Source organism: Erpetoichthys calabaricus, chromosome 5 (assembly GCF_900747795.2).
Source record: "Erpetoichthys calabaricus chromosome 5, fErpCal1.3, whole genome shotgun sequence".
NCBI classification, from domain to species: Eukaryota; Metazoa; Chordata; class Cladistia; order Polypteriformes; family Polypteridae; genus Erpetoichthys; species Erpetoichthys calabaricus.
In genome coordinates, this window is record NC_041398.2 from 119,679,226 (window position 1) to 119,699,049 (window position 19,824).

Sequence of the window (19,824 nt, forward strand, 5' to 3'; positions counted from 1 at the left end):
GAATCACGCATCATAAAGTTTTTAATTCCTCAGCTCTCAACCCCTGTCAGGGGTCTTCATCAGAGGTTAATGCTTAGACTTACAAGAATCAAAGGCAATATATAGCAAAAAATTACGTGGGGTGGAGGTAGTTTAAGTCAGCGTGATCGGGGGGGGGGGGGGGGGGTTATTGGGTGTACAATTTATTTATTATGAACATGTTCTTCTTAAGTTTGCATATGCTGGATTTATGTCCAAGTGTCTGTTGATGGCATTCTCATTTGATAGCCAAGACTCGGCCAGCTCTCTGGCACTTTTAGTACTGGCCTTAACTTGTACATTGTCCCAGTTAAATGTATGTCCTGTTGAATTTGTATATATTTTATGATTAGTTTAGTCAGTCACAAATGTTGCTTCTTAACCAATAGCAACCAGAGTAAGAGCAATCGTGCAAAATATATTACTTAGTACTGCAGCAGTCTAATAAATAAAGTTTATAAAACTTTAAAGCATTATGTGGATCTGCTTGATTGCAAATGTGAGTGCAGCAAGTAGAACCTAAAGTTTTGCTAGAAAATGCTGGAGCAGGAATGCATTAAAATGTATCAAACTAGGAAACAGTGTGAAATATGATCTTTTACAGAGAAAAAATGCCAATGTTAAAGTCTCACTTAAATTATATGGAAAAGCTGATTCAATAATACACTTAGGGGTTACTTTAACACTCAAAGAGTTCATTTAGCACTTTTAATTAAGTTGAGAAAGTTTCAATATGGGAATGACTCAGAATGGTAAATGGCAAATTATTATTGCAATCATAGGGTTCACAGTACATTTTTGAAAATCTAGGAAATGTTATGGTCTTTTTCAATGTCAAATTTCTGCCTTAGCTTGTTTAAATTACTTCTTTTTTCACTGCAGTATTGTCTTCATTCAGATGAAAAACAAAGCTATACAAAATATAATATTAATTCCTTTCCACATGACAATCTGTACTGTTTCTCCTAACCCTTTAACATTGCTGCATAATTACAGCATAATAACATTCTTAGGAATTAGGAAATACATGCCTAAGGGTGTACTGTACACTACTATCAGGATAACACAGAAAATAGATGTCCTTAAACGTTATTGTTTAATAGTAAATGTCTATTTATTTATACATACGAGGGGGCTTCGCCCCCTGCTCGCTTCGCTCGACAACCCCCGTATTTGTTTTTCCGGATACACACTTTTAAGATTTTTTTTCTTTGAATTGTTGCTATTTCATTAGTTTCACTTTTATTTCAGAACTTCTGTAAAAACAATATTTGTAATCTTGTGAGTCCCAATATGCTGAATCTTTTTAATGAGGTCAGGATAGGTTTCTCTGTTTGGAATTTCAGCATAGACAAAATGATCTACATCATCAGCAGTTAATAATTTTTTTTTACAAAGTAAAAAAGTAAGTAGAGTTCTGCATTGGACTCCTGTCTGTAAAGTCATGCTATTTTCCTCTCACAGTTCCAAAAGTACATGGGCTTACCAAGGTGATACCCCAGCTTTGTCTAGGTTTTTGTACAAGGGCTAGACAGAACGTTTTTGACTCGTGGGGTAAATGTAGCTATTTAAATAAGCAGACAGATAAATATATATACATGAACAAAGTAACCAATAAATGCATGTGCGGTAAACTCTGTTTTTGAAATTCTCAAGATTCTTTATTTGTCACATTCATAGTCAAGTCAAGTCAACTTTATTTATAAAGCACTTTACATACAACAGCCGCTGACCAAAGTGCTGAACATAGGCTAAAATAAATTTTAAACAAAAACAAAATAATAAATAAGTAAAATAAAATACAATAAATGAAACTAATTAAAACATAGTAAACACAACTAAACAGAGTTAAAACAGAGTAAAATCAACTGCTCACACAGGATCAAACGCCAAACCAAAGAGGTAAGTCTTAAGAGCAGACTTAAAAATGGGCAGTGAGGAGGCCTGTCTAATGTGGATCAGCAGTGAATTCCAGAGCCTTGGAGCCACAACGGAAAAAGCCCTGTCCCCCCTGAGCTTTCGCTGAGTCCTAGGCACATCCAGAAGCAGCTGACCAACTGATCTGAGTGTGCGGGAAGGAGAGTGTTATACAGGACAACACACAGTGAAATGCATCCTGATCCGCTTATCAAAAACTGTGCAAAATTAGAAGAATATCAGTTAGATTAACAAAAAGTCATAGATTGAAAGGTAACAATATAGTGGAACATAATAAATAAGTAAAATTATGTGAATAAAGTAGAATTAAGTGTTAAGGTGCAATAGTGTAGTAATTATTGTGCAAAACCAAAGTTAGACTGGTGCATAGTTAAATGAGGCAGTTTGTTTGTTTGCGCTACTGCGATCTTTACTTTTTTACATTTTCTAATTTTCCTACTTTCATATCCTTTAGCTTTCTCCACGTGTATAGCGCCAACTTTTTTTTTTTTTTTGAGCCTTTCTAATTTCACTGGTTTCATAGTCTCTAACCTGCTCTGCATGTGTTTAGCGCCAACATTTGTAAACGCTTTATGAAGTTCTACTTTCTTTTACTCATTGTCTTTTAATTCTGAGCCGGATTGGATGTGCTTTTGTTTCAATTCCACTTGTTCCAGGCTGATAATTACTTTCCTTATTTTCTGAATTTGCACCTCGATTATTCTTTTTTGCTCTTTTTTCTGTTCAACGCATTTGAGTCTCTTTTCTCCGTGCTGCTCTCCTCTTTGCTTAGATGTCGACATTTAATTTATAACGTACTGTCCTTATACGCTTTTGTATGCGCTGAGAGCCCTGGATCTGTTTGTGCTCAAATCCTTCACAAGACTGAATGTTTTGCCTGCCTATTGTCCTATTTGATAGATTGTAAGTAGGGCTTGTCTTTGGTCTCACAGGTAGATTGTAAGGAGGGTGTATCTTTGGTCTCGCGGGTCTTTAAAATGTCTTACGAGAAGATCACGTATCGTAGACTTGCTTTTTGCTTTCCGGGACAGGATTTCTTTTTATAATAGATAGATAGATATTATAAAACATTCCACTGGCAGCATACTGTAAAATTTGCAGTAAAAATTTAAGGGTAACTTATTGTAATTATATTGTATCTACAATACATTACACTACTGTAAACAAACAAGTATACTTCCAGCAATTTACTATAAGATGCTCTTAAATTTCCAATAAAATACTGTAATATGACATGACAATCCATGACAGTTGTTTTCCTTTCCAAGGCAGAAAACAGTGTCTTAAAAATATATAACCCATAAAAATAAATACCCCATAATAATAAAATTCAGCGGTGGGCTGGCGCCCTGCCTGGGGTTTGTTTCCTGCCTTGTGCCCTATGTTGGCTGGGATTGGCTCCAGCAGACCCCCGTGACCCTGTAGTTAGGATATAGCGAGTTAGATAATAGATGGGTGGAATAATAAAATTAAACATTCCAGTGTATTCGCACGTTGTTTTTATAACATAAAGAAATAAACATTTCACAGTATAAAAACATACCATCTGTCTGGAAAATGTACAAGCAATATACTTTGTGCAAAAACAATAAAAAAAGAACATTGCAACAATAAAAATAATATTAAAATAAAATTTACATATGGCCCAATCTGATATAATTTCAAATTAAGTTTTAAGAATATATAGAAATAATATTACACAATATATATATATTAAAAAAAATGACTGGACAATTTACTGATAAGTCTACTTTATGCAAAAATATTTGGATTAAGGGATGCAGACTTTTTTGGACCACTCTTCCAGATAGCTGGCTGACATGGTTTTTTAAAAAAATTTGTAATATTTAAAAAATAAGTAACCAATAATAAAATATGATGACTCTGATGGTTTGGTCCTCTTTCCCAAGTACTGGGCTCCACCTATGTTCCTGTTATGTAGTTTGTGTGCCTCCTTTTTCCTATAGTCCTTTTAAAGTTATTACTGTTTGTAGCTGCTAGTGAGTAAGGCAGGATCAAGCAAGGGTCAAATGTGTGCCAAAGAAATCTCTCAGTCCAAAAGATTTAGTGAAAATTCAAAGCAAACAATCCACACAAATATAAAGAAAAACGTTGTTACACATGTAGAATAAAATGCAAAAAAAAAAGGGAAAAAATGTCTCTTCTTGTCAAACCTCAGTTGTTTCTATACTTAAAGATGCTTTACTTTACCTTCAGTATGCTTTAAACAAACAGCACTATATGTTCAATAGCACACATTGTGTTACAAACTATCGGGCTCATTAAGGCACAGTAAAAAAACCGTGTGCCCTACGTGCCTTACTCACAGCAAGGCAGGTCACTAACTGAGACAAATCTAAAATCAGAGAGCCAGGAAATAGTTGGAATATACCAAATCAATTCAGCTTTTGTGGGTTATTAGAACCTCCCATAAACTATGCACTAATATATAGGCATTTAATATAACTTAAATAACTAGGGAGCAGAACAATAATCACTACTAATGTTTTTGGTTCAGAAAATCCCTGTTGGGTTAGCAGTGTGCTTATAGCACTTGTGCTTCCCAGTGCCAGAGTTTGTGGCTAAAGTCCAGGCTGGGCAGAGTTTCCACATTGTCCTTGTGCTTGCATGAGTTTTCTTCCACAATCAAAAGTCATGGATGTTTTGTGAATTGTATATGCCAAACTGGCTGTGTGTGGGACTGAGTGTCTGTGTGTTTGTGTGTGTGTGTCCTGTTGTGAGTTTGCACCTTTTCTAGGGTGTCCGCTGCCCAGCACCCTACGATCCCAGAGGTTACTAAATTACTGTGACACTGGGAATTGGGGCTTAGCACTTTGGAAATGTGTGTGTGTGTGTGTGTGCGTGTGTGTGCGTGTGTGTGTGTGTGTGTGTGTACACATCACTATTTTTAAAAAAATAACATTAATAAAAGTTATATTTTTTCAATTTCGTTTGTAGAGAATTGAAAAAAAAGTAAGAACTCAACAAAGACATCAGTTAACAAGTAGTGGAAAGAATGCACTAAATACGGACAAGATAGTAAATTAAATTTTCCACCTGGACAACAATAGCAATCTTCAAAAAATGTCATTCCCTCACTCAGTCTTAAGCAAAATTTGTTCATTTAAAGTTTTAGAGTTGAAAATGAGGGTCTTTCTTTTCGCTGTTCTTTTCTATACAGAAACAATGCTTACCATTCTTACACTGCACTCAACTTGAAATCTACGATTTTTTTGAGAAGAGAGCCCACACATGGATTAAAGGATGCAGACTTTTTTTGGACCACTTTTCCAGATAGCTTGCTGACAACCTTCCCATGCTAGGCACTGGAACCTTTTTTCTGGATTGATTCCCTGAAAACACCTATGCGCATACAAATAAAAAAATAGGAAATCAAATACATTCAAATAGCTGTTGTTTCTAATTGTTAAACTGCAGATAAAATGTTTTTGCTTAAAGATGCTGTCATTATACATTTCCCAAACAAATCAATATGTCATTATGAGCAAGTCTTTTGATAAGTAATATAATATAGCTGGTCTCACTACCATCTTGTAGACCTTCTCATTTACTCTTGCTGATACCCATCTGTCACAAATCACTCCTGACACTCTTCTCCATCAAATCCACCCTGCCAGCACTCTATTTTCCACCTCTCTTCACATTCCCAGTTACTCTGTACTATTGATCCCAAGTATTTAAACTCACCCACCTTCGCCGACTCTACTCCCTGCATCCTCATTCCTCTGACATCACTCTCTTTCACACACATGTATTCATCTTGGTCCTACTGACCTTCATTTCTCTTCTGTCTAAAGCACATCTCTACCTCTCCAGGGTTTCCTCAACCTGTTCCCTACTCTTGTTACAGATCACAATGTCATCCGCAAACATCATAATCCACAGGGACTCATGTCTAATCTCGTCTGTCAACCTGTCCATCGACATTGCAAATAAGAAAGGGCTCAGAGACAATCCTAGATGTAATCCTGCCTCCACCTTAAATGCATCCATCACTCCTACTGCAGACCTCGCCACTATCACATTTCCCTCATTCATATCCTGTACTATTCTTACATACTTCTCTACCAATCCCAACTTCCTCATACAATACCACATCTCCTCTCTAGGCACCCTGTCATATGCTTTCTCTAGGTCCACAAAGACACAATACAACTCCTTTTGGCCTTCTCTATACTTCTCCATCAACACCCTCAAAGCAAACTGCTTCTACAGTGTTCTTTCCCAGCATGAAAGCATACTGCTGCTCACTAATCATCGCTTCCCTTCTTAACCTAGATTCCACTACTGTTTCCCATAACTTCATGCTCTGGCTTATCAATTTTACCCCTCTGTAGTTACTACAGTTCTGCACATCATCCTTATTCTTAAAAATCAGTACCAGTGCACTTCTTCTGCACTTCTCCAGTCCACGGCTTCTTCTTGGTATACAAAGTTAAAACTGTAGAAGCATGAAAAGACTGCTGCATTCCACTCTCACAGTATATGGTGAACCTTGCCCCTAACACACCACCATTAGTTTGTCACCTGAAACATATAATACACAAATGTTTTTGTATTTTACATCATAGTTAATAATCAGGACCCATAAAATGAAAAAAGCATAAACTGACTATCGTGATTAAGGTTAGGTATTATTCACATTTAAAATATGGTTAGTATGTTTCAGTTTAAACAACATATTGGATTAATCATTGGTTAAATAATTATTTTATAAAATGCCCAATGTACTATACAATAAATGGTAGGATACATACCATGAAAAATCAGTCTTGGGGTTTCTGGCAGGGTGAGAGTCTAGGACAGCAGGAGTAGCAAAACAGAAACTACATACTTTATGATGCATTATTAAGACAAACAACAAGTAGGCCTTCAGTTCTGTTTAGCATTGAAACATGTATCATAGCCTTTACTTACATCAGAATGGATGAAAAGTGCAGCACTTCTCCTTAATGTATGCTATTAGTAGCATTATAACATATGCATCTTCTTCACCTTGGGAGAGTACAGACTTTACATCATTTGTTGCATTGGCTCTGAAATACTGTACAACTGTCTTCCTCTTTTCATGGAGGGACTATTCCAGCTTAGACAAATTTGGAATACAGTAATCCCTCGCTATATTGCGCTTCGCCTTTCGCAGCTTCACTCTATCGCGGATTTTATATGTAAGCATATTTAAATATATATCGCGGATTTTTTGCTGGTTCGTGGATTTCTGCGGACAATGGGTCTTTTAATTTCTGGTACATGCTTCCTCAGTTGGGTTGCCCAGTTGATTTCATACAAGGGACGCTATTGGCAGATGGCTGAGAAGCTACCCAACTTACTTTTCTCTCTCTCTCTTGCGCTGACTTTCTCTGATCCTGACGTAGGGGGATTTAGCAGGGGGGCTGTTCGCACACCTAGACGATACGGACGCTCGTCAAAAAATGCTGAAAGATTATCTTCACTTTGCTCCCTTCTGTGCAGCTGCTTCGTGAAGCGACATGCTGCATGGTGCTTCGCATACTTAAAAGCACGAAGGGCACGTATTGATTTTTGGTTGTTTGTTTTTATCTGTCTCTCTCTCTCTTTCTCTGCTCCTGACGGAGGGGGTGTGAGCTGCCGCCTTCAACTGCTTTGTGCCGCGGTGCTTCGCATACTTAAAAGCCAAACAGCCCTATTGATTTGTTTGCTTTTCTCTGTCTCTCTGACATTATCTGCTCCTGATGTGCACTCCTTTGAAGAGGAAGATATGTTTGCATTCTTTTAATTGTGAGACGGAACTGTCATCTCTGTCTTGTCATGGAGCACAGTTTAAACTTTTGAAAAAGAGACAAATGTTTGTTTGCAGTGTTTGAATAACATTCCTGCCTCTCTACAACCTCCTGTGTTTCTGTGCAAATCTGTGACCCAAGCATGACAATATAAAAATAACCATATAAACAAATGGTTTCTACTTCGCGGATTTTCACCTTTCGCGGGGGGGTCTGGAACGCAACCCCCGCAATGGAGGAGGGATTACTGTATCTGTCAATAACTGAAAGTGCTGGGAAAGGTAATTTTGGACAAAGAAAGATTGCCACCTCTTCTTAAATTCTTATATGGAGGGAGCAAAAATTGCATTGATTTCCCTGCGCTGAACAACTTAGGTGACCTCCTACAGATTAGCCACCACTCCCCTATCTGCCGCAGATGTTCCCTCACATAAGTTCACAATTCTTCATTTTCAGCTAATGGAAGATCAGTGGGCTGCCACCTGACACTGCCATAGCCTTCCTTTGGTGATCCAGCCACAAGTGTGCTTCCTTCTGTAGAACTGTTCCTTCTCACTTTTCTGTGATGTACCAATGTGTTATTTCTGTTTATGTGTGTGATTCAGGTCTTAAGTTGAGAAAGAAGTGAGGAGTAACCACCACCCACTTCTGTATCCCCATCATTCAGTACATATGCAAAACATTTAGGGTATTGCCTCACAATCTCCTGTACAACAATTAGGAACAGAGATTTGGTAGGATTTAGGTCATATTTCCCCATTTCATCAGCTACAATGCGGATGAGATGTTGATGATCTGCAGGTGATGTCCTTTTCTTATTAGCCACTGCTGATTGTAAATCTACAGACATCCTTTCCCAGTGGACCTCAAATGTTTTGGTCCAATTACTGCATGCTGATGGGGATGAACTGCAGCTTTTAGAAGAGCTCGGTAGTGGTGATCATGAATTCTCCTGATGATGGTTAGGTTCCTTTTCTGATTCTTAGAATAAAAACACTGTGTTATTGCCAAGTTTATTTTTGTTGCACTGTATACAAGTATACAAGCTTGCAAGTTATATTTTTTTATAAACTGGCAACTCAAAAAGTAAATTTACTTATGTTCTTATTATTTATACTGCATGTGACAACTGTTTATCTACTTATCAATCAGAAAAAAAACATCTTATGTTGATTTTATGATTGTACCTTACCTTGTGATATCCAGGCAGTAAGAAGCTTGCAGCATTGAATATATTTTAGGTGATCTAAAAGGTCCTCTTCCTTTACAAACAGAAGGTCTAATTTACTTTCTACTCCTTGTCTAAGTAACTTCATTACAATTTGCTCTACAGTTTCACCTGGGACAGCTGGTAAGGTACCAGTAATAGCTGCTGTGAAAGAAAAAGTAACTGCTTGGAAGGTACTAAGGGTTAAAAGCTGACAAAGCTGTTTTCCTGCAACGGCAGGTTATTCATACAGGCGTCTGTAATAAGACAGGGTGCAGTAAGCTGACCTAGGGCAACTTCCTCTTTAGGAGCACGTCTGTTAGACACAGGAAAGATGACCTTTCCTTCTTTAGGGCTCCATCTGACATGTACACAAAATAGAAATGGTTGGCAAATTTACACAATATAAGATGAAATGCTTAGGTAAATGATACTAAGATTTTTGAGAAGTAAGGGGAAGTGGGAGGGAGGAAAAAAATATAAAGTGACTGAAAAGGGGAATCTGCACTCTTCTTCCTTGCAACGCATGAATCTATGTACTCATCAGTGTCTGAATAAAGACTTATTTGATTAACACCTCCTTTCTTCCTCAGCGGTTTCTTCCACACTGCCCTGAAAGGCAAGGAAAGAATGGCATGATGGAGAATTATTAGTGATAGTCTACCAAGTCTTCTTGCTTAACAGAAGACCAATGTGGACTATGTGACACAGAACTCAGACAGTGAACACAATATAAGACACTACTTCATCAAAGAGGTGATGACCAAGGCATGATGGTTATGTTGACAAGCATTGAAGTACAGTATGTAAGTTGATTAAAAACAGAGTCAAATTTTATCTGACATTTTGTTTGTCTCGGCTGTATGTCTTGCAAAAGAATTTTCTATGACTCTCTTTTTCTTGAGGGAGCATTTTACAATAGCGAATACAAAAATGTCCTTCTGTCAGTTTCACAGAATTGGCAAAAATGTGAGTTCTTGCTCAAATTTTCAACAAACCCTCCTATACTGTGTGAGCTAAGCATTCACCTGAAATTGCACACATACTGGCTTTGAAAACATATTAAATTCAATTCCTCTAAGCCTTTGAGACTTAATTTTGACCAAAGTATGTATAGTCTTTTTCTTTATAAAGTAAGACCAGCTGAATTTGATCAACACTTGATCGATTATAATGAAGGACCACAGCTAGATTGAGATAAGCAGCCAGTACCTTGTGTTTGTCCCTTTCCGGATCCAAATAAGTTCACATCTTCAAAACAGTCTTGGTAAAGACTGAGTGCTAAAGATTTAGCAGTAGTTTTCAGCAATGCATTTTCTTTAATGAACTTTCTGTCCTATATATCCTGTAAAATATCCTTAGATGTGATATGGCTGTGGGGTTTGACTATGGCTCACAGAAGTCTTGACACTGAAATAAGGACTTTAGTGTTTTCTTTAAAGGAACATAGTATGTAAAGCATTCTTCCCCAATTTTATTTTGACCAAGACATATTGGCAGTGGCTCAACATATCTTAAATTTTTCTGTAAAAAAATTTCTTTCATTTCTGGTCAGTTTTTAATGTGCAATTAGTGAAAGCCCTAAAGTAATCCTCAGTTTGCAAGTATTTCATCTGTAACTGACCTAGAAATTTCAATTACTGTTAACTTTTTCTAACTTTGCAAAATAAATGAGACTGATTAAAATCATGTATATCAGAAAAACCTTATATTATTCTCTGTATGGTTGATGCTGGTAGAAGCAGTTTTGCTTGCAATTTTTAGTAAAAACGATTCAAACCTTTCAAAAATACATACTGATTTAATGTATCTGAGGTGTCTCATAGGAAATACTGGTCTCTATTAAGGCAGATCTAGCTGAACTTCCAGCAGAAGATCTATATTTGTGTTTTCTTGATAAATATGAAAACACGACCCTAAACTTTTCATCACACTGTCTGAATGGACACAATAATATCCTAGTCTTTAATATGACTTTTCAAATGAGACAATAAAATAGGTCAGGCTGTCACATCTGACAACATGGCACACTAGTGTTACATCATTTAAGATTTCGGGGGGTTTATTTGACTGTCTGTATGTTTTGTGTTCTCTATAGAAGTGTGCCTTCCATGCTGTGAATTTTTCAAATGATCTACTACACCCTAGTAAACCACACTTAAACAGGAGGTTGGGAAGATCTCTGTGACTCTTAACATCAATAACAAAAGCTCTTAAGGTGTTGGCAACATGATCACAAAAATAGAAGCTATACATTGCATTGTCTAAATAAAGGATAATTTCCAATCACCTCAGCACATTAGCCATTAAAATATACTAGTCATAAAACTATGTTTTCAAAATCAAAGAATTTGTAAATATTTTAATCACTGAAAAAGATCTAATTTAACACTTGGCCATAGACAACAATAGTGTGAACCAGAGGCAATGAAGAGAACTGATTAATAATGTGATTAAAATTCAAACTTACAGTCTTGCAAGTTACTTGCTAAACTAGATTCTCTTTGTGCGCTCTGAGTTCTTTCACCTGAGTTCTTTCACCTTCTGAACAATAATTTTGAACAGAATTAGAATTACAGGTAACTATTACAATTTACCAAATATCCTATCAAATGTCTCTACTCCACATAGGACACAAACATTTAGTAGTAAAAAATGAAAAAGTCTTTCTATCATCACCTTTCAAACACTGAAAAGTGTCCCTTCAAAGAGAAAAGTTTTTGCTCAAAGACTCTTTCACTCCTGCCTAAATTGATAAAAGCATGCTAGATTAAATATATAAAAATGACATAGAAACACTTACCTTTTCATTTTATTTCCAAAGTTTCAGCTGCTTCTGCAGTGCCTTTTGGAGAAATAGAGATCATGGGAGATATTTATTAGGCCTAAAATGCTTCTCAAAAGTCATATTCCGAAATGCATTGCATTTTCTGGTAACACTACTGTAAAAACATTAAAAATAACAACATATCCCTTAATTCTTAGTGTTTACAGTAAAATACTGTAAATAGATGAATACAGTAATTTACTGGTTAAAAAATACAGCATTTTTTGTACCTATTTTAATTAAATTATGCATTAGTGCAATATACTTAATCAGGCTGTTAATGAGTGTACCACATTCACAGCTAAGAGAGTTGAACTGAAGCAGAAAGAAATGGTTCTTCTGATAGTGGGGCGATTTATTCATGTCAATGGCATGTGTGAGTAGGAACTCTAGCTAGCATCTTTGACATTTCTTTAATTATCGTATATAAAATCTGTGAATGCATTGGAAAACCATTACAAAGCTGTGGGGCTTGAAAAGTGAACTTACATGCACTCAGCTAAACTGGTTTCTGTCAGAATAGCATATAAATATTATCTGTTTTTACTGTTAGGGTTGCTGAACTTCTAGATTTGCTTAGTTCTTCTTTTTTAAATATAAAGCTTTTAGAAGGTGTGTAAAAGATGAGTTCTTTGTTGTAGTGAAATTATTTTCTTTAGCTGAGTTAAATTAGTGTCAGATTTTTTTTTAAAGTTTCATAGAAATAAATACAAAACAACATATTTTATTCAGCTGCTGGCAACACATGCAGTTATTGATGCACCATACTGGTAGAGTGAAAGACTCAACATTCATGCTTGATCATTCACATGTAATGTAATGTTTCATGTAATTTTGTAGCTTGTGTGCACTCAAATTTTTCCATTAAATAAAGGTTAAAAATGAGAACAAGGTAGCGACCCAGTGTGGCTGTGATGCCTGTCTATTGTAGCACTGTGTCTGTTTCTTGCCTTTGTGTTAGTTTGGTTTGGTATTTTCTGTTTTCTGTTCCCTCAGTCCCTTACCTTGGCACCAACATGGCCACCAAACTGCAGAGGGTGAAGTTACAGCTGGGGAGAGACGCAAACTAAGCTCGCTGAACCTGAGGCAAGGGCACAAGCCTTACCTGTTATCAAAGAGGACCAGGTGCAGGTTCCCTAACCGGTACTATTATATTTACAAGAGCATGATAACATTGAGAACTATTTTCTTGTATGTTAAAGGACTGTGATTCGATATCATTGGGAGTGAGAGGAAGGGGCTAACATATTGGCCCCATTCCTAAAGGGGGAAGTGCAGCGTACCTATTACAGCCTCAATGAAGTCGAGGCTGCTAACTACGACATTCTGAAGGCCGAAGTCCTCAAGCGCTACAGCATGTCAACAGGCAAGGTTAAGCCATGAGTGGCACTTTAATCTGGCTTAATTAACCCGGCCCCAAACCTATGAAATCTGGGATATGGCCGGCTGCTGGCTAAGGTCAGATAGTAATGCCTGAAAAATCTTGGAACAGGTCGCATGTGATCTGTTACTCAACACTCTGCTGGAGTTCCGTGCTCAGCCAGTCTGCCGCCAACATTTTTAAGGACATGGATGAGCTGGTCAAAATAGTAGAGTGTCATCTGGTAGCCCACCAAACTGAGTGTTTGGATCGATCCACTTGCCAAACCTGGACAGGATGTGTGGTCCCAATGACCCTCTTAACGAATTGGTTTATAGGGTAGCTAAGCACAAGGGGGAGGTGTGGACCCTGCTGCTGGTTCCACAGACCTTCCAGCGGCAGATCTGCGAACTAGAGTACACTCACCTCCTGGGCTCCCATTTAGGAGCTGACAAAACCTTAGAGAGAATTAAGCTCTGATTCTGTTGGCCTGGAATTATTAGATGACTGTGCTGAACCTTGTAGGGGTCAACATCCAGTCCCGTGAGAGGGTAAGGACACTGCAGAGGAGGCTGTGCTTTGTCCAGCTCCAATGTCTGTCCTCTCTGAGAAGAAAATACAGAGTCACTGGGTGCACTATAATGCTGACACTTTGCCCCTATTGGATTTATTGCAGCTGCTGCTCTATTTTGTGTTCCTCCATCCCGAGGGGATGTCGCCAATGACTGTGTCCTAGCCCTTGGCACTAAAAACACAGTCCTCTTTGATTTTTAAAGCAGAGAGGGAACTACCCCATCTGATGCTTTTTCTCTTTGCACAGCACCCTGCTCTGGTACGTTGTCAACTGATGTAGCTGCAGTTAGCGTTGATATGAAGCCACACGACCATGGCAGGTATTCCTGATTGATTGCCTCTGTTTTGTTGGTTGAGTCTTTAATTTTGGGAAAAATTAATTAAAACTTTAATTTTAGGATGGCTTGGGACACTATCAGTTAAAGAGAAGCAGTGCTGCTGTGGTGTGGTAGGGCTCCATTTTCGTTTTGGCACCCATAACAGATTATAGTATTCACACAGGCAGCATGAGCAGCACGGTGGGTGAGCATCCCAGACGTGGCACAGTATTCTGAAATTCAGCACTACCATTCATGTCACACCACTCAGTTTTTGGTATGGCCCATGTCATCCATACTGAATACTGATACCACTGCCTGTCTAGATTTAGTATTTTGTAATAGGCAAGATCAAGATATAATTGAAGGGGTAAAGGTGATTGAAGCATTAAGATCTAGTGGCCATAATATAACAGATTTTACAGTGGTTTAGCAGAGTGCATATTCTAAAACAAAAGCAGTTAAATTTAATTTTCATAGGGCAAACTCTGAGCAGATACGGATAACAAAACAAGGTTAAATTTGGATAACCTTTTAAGCGTGGAGACAACTGAGGAGATGTTGGACAGGTTTAACAGTGTTTTACATATAATGCAGGATAAGTTTATCCCACAATTTAGAAGCAGTAAAGTATTAAAAAAACTCTGAGGTGGATAAATAAGGAGCTAAAAAGCAAGGTTCATATGAAAAAAGAGCTGTATAAGGAATATACTGTAAGACTAGTAACTCTAGCGCTAGATATAGGGCATATGAGACCAAGAACATAACAGTTAAAGAAGTATATTTGGAAGGCTAAAACACAGATGTAGTGAAATACTGCAGAAATGTGAAAGATGACCCAAAGAGATTTTTTTAAAAATATTTTAGTAGTAAAAGAACAGTCAAGGAAGAAGTGAAAAGTATTAGGAGCAGTAAAGTTGAGGTAGAATATACAGACAGTGAAATACCAAAGGCTTTAAACTTCTACTTTATTGAAGTTGAAAACCCATCAAAAGTAACAAGGGGTACAATGGCGGTACTTACTGACTTGGATATTGTAGAAGGGGAAGTACTGATTGGATTAAATAGGCTGAAATCTGACAAATCACTAGAACCAAATAACATTTATCTTCGAGTGCTTATGGAAATTAGTGAGTACAGATATAAAACCTACCCACCTATTTTTGTAGATCTCTGCATGCTGGGGAAATTCCTAAAGACATTAGACTAGAAAATATCACATTGGTCGATCGAAGTAATTATAGGCCACTAAGCTTAACATGCATCAAAGGTAAATTAATAGAAGGAATTATTAAGGAGGTGTACAACAGGTGTATTAGCAAATACTCAACATGGATTCAGATGAGGATGTTTATGTTTAATTAATATGCTGGAATTCTATGAGTAAGCAACAAAAGCATACAGCAAGCATTTCAGAGAAGTGAATATGACATTATTTATCCTGGTTTTCAGAAAGCCATACCACATGAAAGGTTAGTTATCAAACTAATAGAAGAGGGAATTCAGGGCACAGTCTGTAAGTGGGTACAAAATTGTCTCAAACACTAGAAGCCATGGAAAATGGCAAGGGGAACTTTTTCAAGAATTACGTGATGTTAAAAGTGGTGTCTTTCAGGGATTAATGCCTGGGTCACTGATCTTTTAATATACATAGATGAGCTGGCTAATAATATAATCAATAAACTAGTTAAATTTGTTAATAGGATGTTAGATTATATATCACAATACATAAGACAATGAAGGTTTTGGTGATGCTGCCTCCCAGATACAGTTTTTGAAATATTCTCTTATTGTAAATGTTATCCACTTAGAGTGTACGAAAAGGCCCTGACAATGAGAGGTACATGTTAGTAGAATCGTAACAGAAGCATAATTGTGTCTCTGTAACTCATTTCCCATTTACAAAGACAATACAGAAAAGCTGACATTTGTCATTCATTATATGTCCAGTTTTTGCTAATACAGTAATCCCTCGCTATATCGCGCTTCGACTTTCGCGGCTTCACTCCATCGCGGATTTTATATGTAAGCATATTTAAATATATATCGCGGATTTTTTGCTGGTTCGCGGATTTCTGCGGACAATGGGTCTTTTAATTTCTGGTACACGCTTCCTCAGTTGGTTTGCCCAGTTGATTTCATACAAGGGACGCTATTGGAAGATGGCTGAGAAGCTACCCAACCACAGCGTGTATTATGTATTAAATAAAACTCCTCAAATATATTGTGAGCACGAGGGCTGTTCGCACCCCTAGAGGACACGGCCGCTCCTCAAAAAACGCTGAAAGATTACCTTCACACTGCTCCCTTCTTTGCTGGGCTTACATGTGGCTGCTTTGCAAGAGATATGCTTCCCGCATGGTGCTTCGCATACTTAAAAGATCAAACAGCACGTATTGATTTTTGATTGTTTGCTTTCCTCTCTCTCTCTCTCTCTCGCTCGCTCGCTCTGACGGAGTGGGTGTGAGCAGAGGGGCTGTTCGCACACTGGCCTAGAGGATATGGACGCTCCTCTAAAAAATGCTGAAAAATGCTTGCTCCCTTCCTTGCAGCTACAGTACTTTTGTCCAGCGGTGCTTCGCATACTTAAAAGCCAAACAGCCCTATTGATTTTTGACTATTTGCTTTTTTCTCTCTCTCTCTCTGACGCACACTCCTTTGAAGAGGAAGATATGTTTGCATTCTTTTAATTGTGAGACGGAACTGTCATCTCTGTCTTGTCATGGAGCACAGTTTAAACTTTTGAAAAAGAGACAAATGTTTGTTTGCAGTGTTTGAATAACGTTCCTGTCTCTCTACAACCTCCTGTGTTTCTGTGCAAATCTGTGACCCAAGCATGACAATATAAAAATAATCATATAAACATATGGTTTCTACATCGCGGATTTTCACCTTTCGCTGGGGGGTCTGGAACGCAACCCCCGCGATGGAGGAGGGATTACTGTAACCAAAGTAATCCAACAGTTACCAAAATATACAGTGTAAAATAACTAGTCAAAGGCTGAACAATATTCATAAAGTATTTCTCATCACGGCACAAATTTCACAGCACAGCTCCAACTGTATACTGTATAATACATAGTGTGAGAGATCTCATATCAGATCTGGAGGGCATGTGCAAATATACCTCAACGACATTCCGAAAAAATACTGCGTGGAAGAAACTGGCAGTATCTTTCAAAGTGCACATTCCATACCAGCTGCTGAGTAGCATTGTGCAGTTAAAAAAATAAAAATAAGGAAACAGATGAAAGTGGAGGCCAGAAAGGCAATTACAGGGCAACAAATAACACACATGCATTTTGATCTGTATTTTTCTATTTCTTAAATTATGCAAGTATTTCCATGAATTAAATGTCTTTTTCTGTGGCATTGCATTAAATATTTGATTCAGTATCATGCAATATTTCTGTCCAAATATAAACATAAATTATAGTTTCCATAATTTAATGCCATATAAGTGCCTTTTTATGTCTGTAACATTCTGCCCGAAGCGTGTGGAATTCATTTTGTAACAGTATCCAGTGTATTAAGTCCATTAAGTTAGTACACAACTTTATTCCCCTTCTCCACAGTTTTGGGACATACTGCAAAAGCACCAAGTCTTGTTACGGTATTACATACCTAAGACCATATTAACACAGAATCATCTCTATCTGATAGAACATTGGGGCTGACCCATAATGAATACCCCGTGGACTTCAGAATGTAAATAAGCAAATTGGTCTGGCTGTCACCTATACAAAGTATTCACCATATTAGAATGTTCCTACTTTCTAAACTTACAAAATATGTGTTTAAGTATATTAGCACATAAAAACAGCTTTACAATTCCTTTTCTGCATTAAAGAAATATATTTTAATTTGTTTGCAGCAGGTTCTGTGGTGATTTTTGTTTTGTAGTTTAATTAATATTTATATTAGAATTTAATAATGTTTACTTTATTCTTTGAACTTCTGTTAAAATTTAAAAAATAAGTCTGAGCAGCCACTGTTTTTTTCATATGTTTAAAAGGGTAAACAAATTCTGAATTATGAAAGGGCTTTAGTTGAAAGTATGAGCTGTCAAGTGGTTTTGAATCTCTGATGCTTATATGGCAGTTCAATTACTGGCTCAGAGCCTTTTTGTGCTCACTGTCGTTACTCCAGTTTTGCCAGCAGTGCAATATTGTAACGTTAAAACTAGCATTTGAAAGACAATTGCACTTTCAACTGCCTGGCTGCTCTTAACAAACTTGTTGAATGAAGGCATCAACTAGTGTATAAAAATGGGGACATTTCAATTTTAATTTTCAACAACTGAATACCTATGCTTTTCTGGTGTAACTGGAGACGGCATCCAGTTCATCACTTTTGAGTTGTTATAGTAATAGTAATGAAAATTACTTAGGTTTCAAAAATCCAATGATCGATATAAATTTAGAATGTGCCAAATGAAGTATGTTAATTTAGAACATCCCCAATAATAACATTCCTGCATGATTACTGTATGTGCTTCTTTTAAAACAACTGAGATTGTATCGTTAAAGTGGTCTGCCTCGTGCTTCAAAGCCAAATGAATGTCTGGTTGATATGGATGTTTTGAAGCACTAAATAAATGCATTTTGTTTTGAAATGAACACACCGAGCAGCTCATTTACTCACTTTTATACAGTAGCCACATGGACAGATAAGCTGGTTTAAAAATTGAAGAGCTGAATGGACAAATGTAGCCATTTTTATTACATTCAGATCAATGCAAAGCCTCATTCCTTTATTATGGTTTTTTATTGTGCTGTATTAAAAAGCAACTGATTTTGCTCTCATGTGTAACTCACTCATTTAAATGCATAAAATAAACTAATTAAAACTCACAGCAGATTGGCCACATTATTGCACTCGCAAAGCAAACACAAATCACGTATTTTTATTTCTAAACTAATTCAGAATGGGATAAATGTGGCAGTAATGGAAGTTGTTTCTTGCCTTGAAAGGGCAGTGTGATTTTTAACAAGAAAGTTCAATATCTGAAGCCCTGTGCTGAAATTTAAGCCCTGCATAATCGAAGCAGCAAATCTGGTATGCATTTAATTTCATTATAAATTCTCTGCCATTCCTTTTATGTGTCATGCTAACTTCAACTGTGCACCTGGCCCTTTCAGACTCTCACCATGCTCCTGAGTTTATTGATGACTAACTTTTACACTTTCTACATAATTTTAGTATAACTGAAATTAATGTGTTAAAGGAGGAAGACTGAAGGCCAGAGAAAAAATCCTTCTCATGGGCTAGCAATTGATAATTCCGAGGCTAAACAAAAGTCATAGTTAAAATACTTGTTCCAAATGTTTCTCACCCCATCATTATCCTATAACTAACATTTGAAGTCTATGTATATTTATTCTAAAAAAAAACAAAAAAAAAACTCTTCAACATGGATGAGAAAAAGCCATCCAGAATGAACCTGGAATGGTGTCACTATTAAAACAATAAAATAAGTGATGATTTCTTATTTTTACAAGCTATAATTCTCAATAAATTTGGAGGTTTATTTATATTTTTAATCTCTGAAATGGAAATAGTATTAAGAACAGGTTGTGTTGAAGGCTTTCCTAAATTTTGTAATACTTTCGACATAGCACTGAAACACAACTTCGCAAATTTCCTCACATAAACAATGCAATGTGCACAGTGAATAATAGGATACAGGTATAGCTGATTACCTTTATTAAAATAATAAAAATTAATGTAATGTCTACAGGGTATTTCCCATTTGACTAAATGTCAGGCATGCATCAAGAATGAATGTACGGTACAAATTTTTT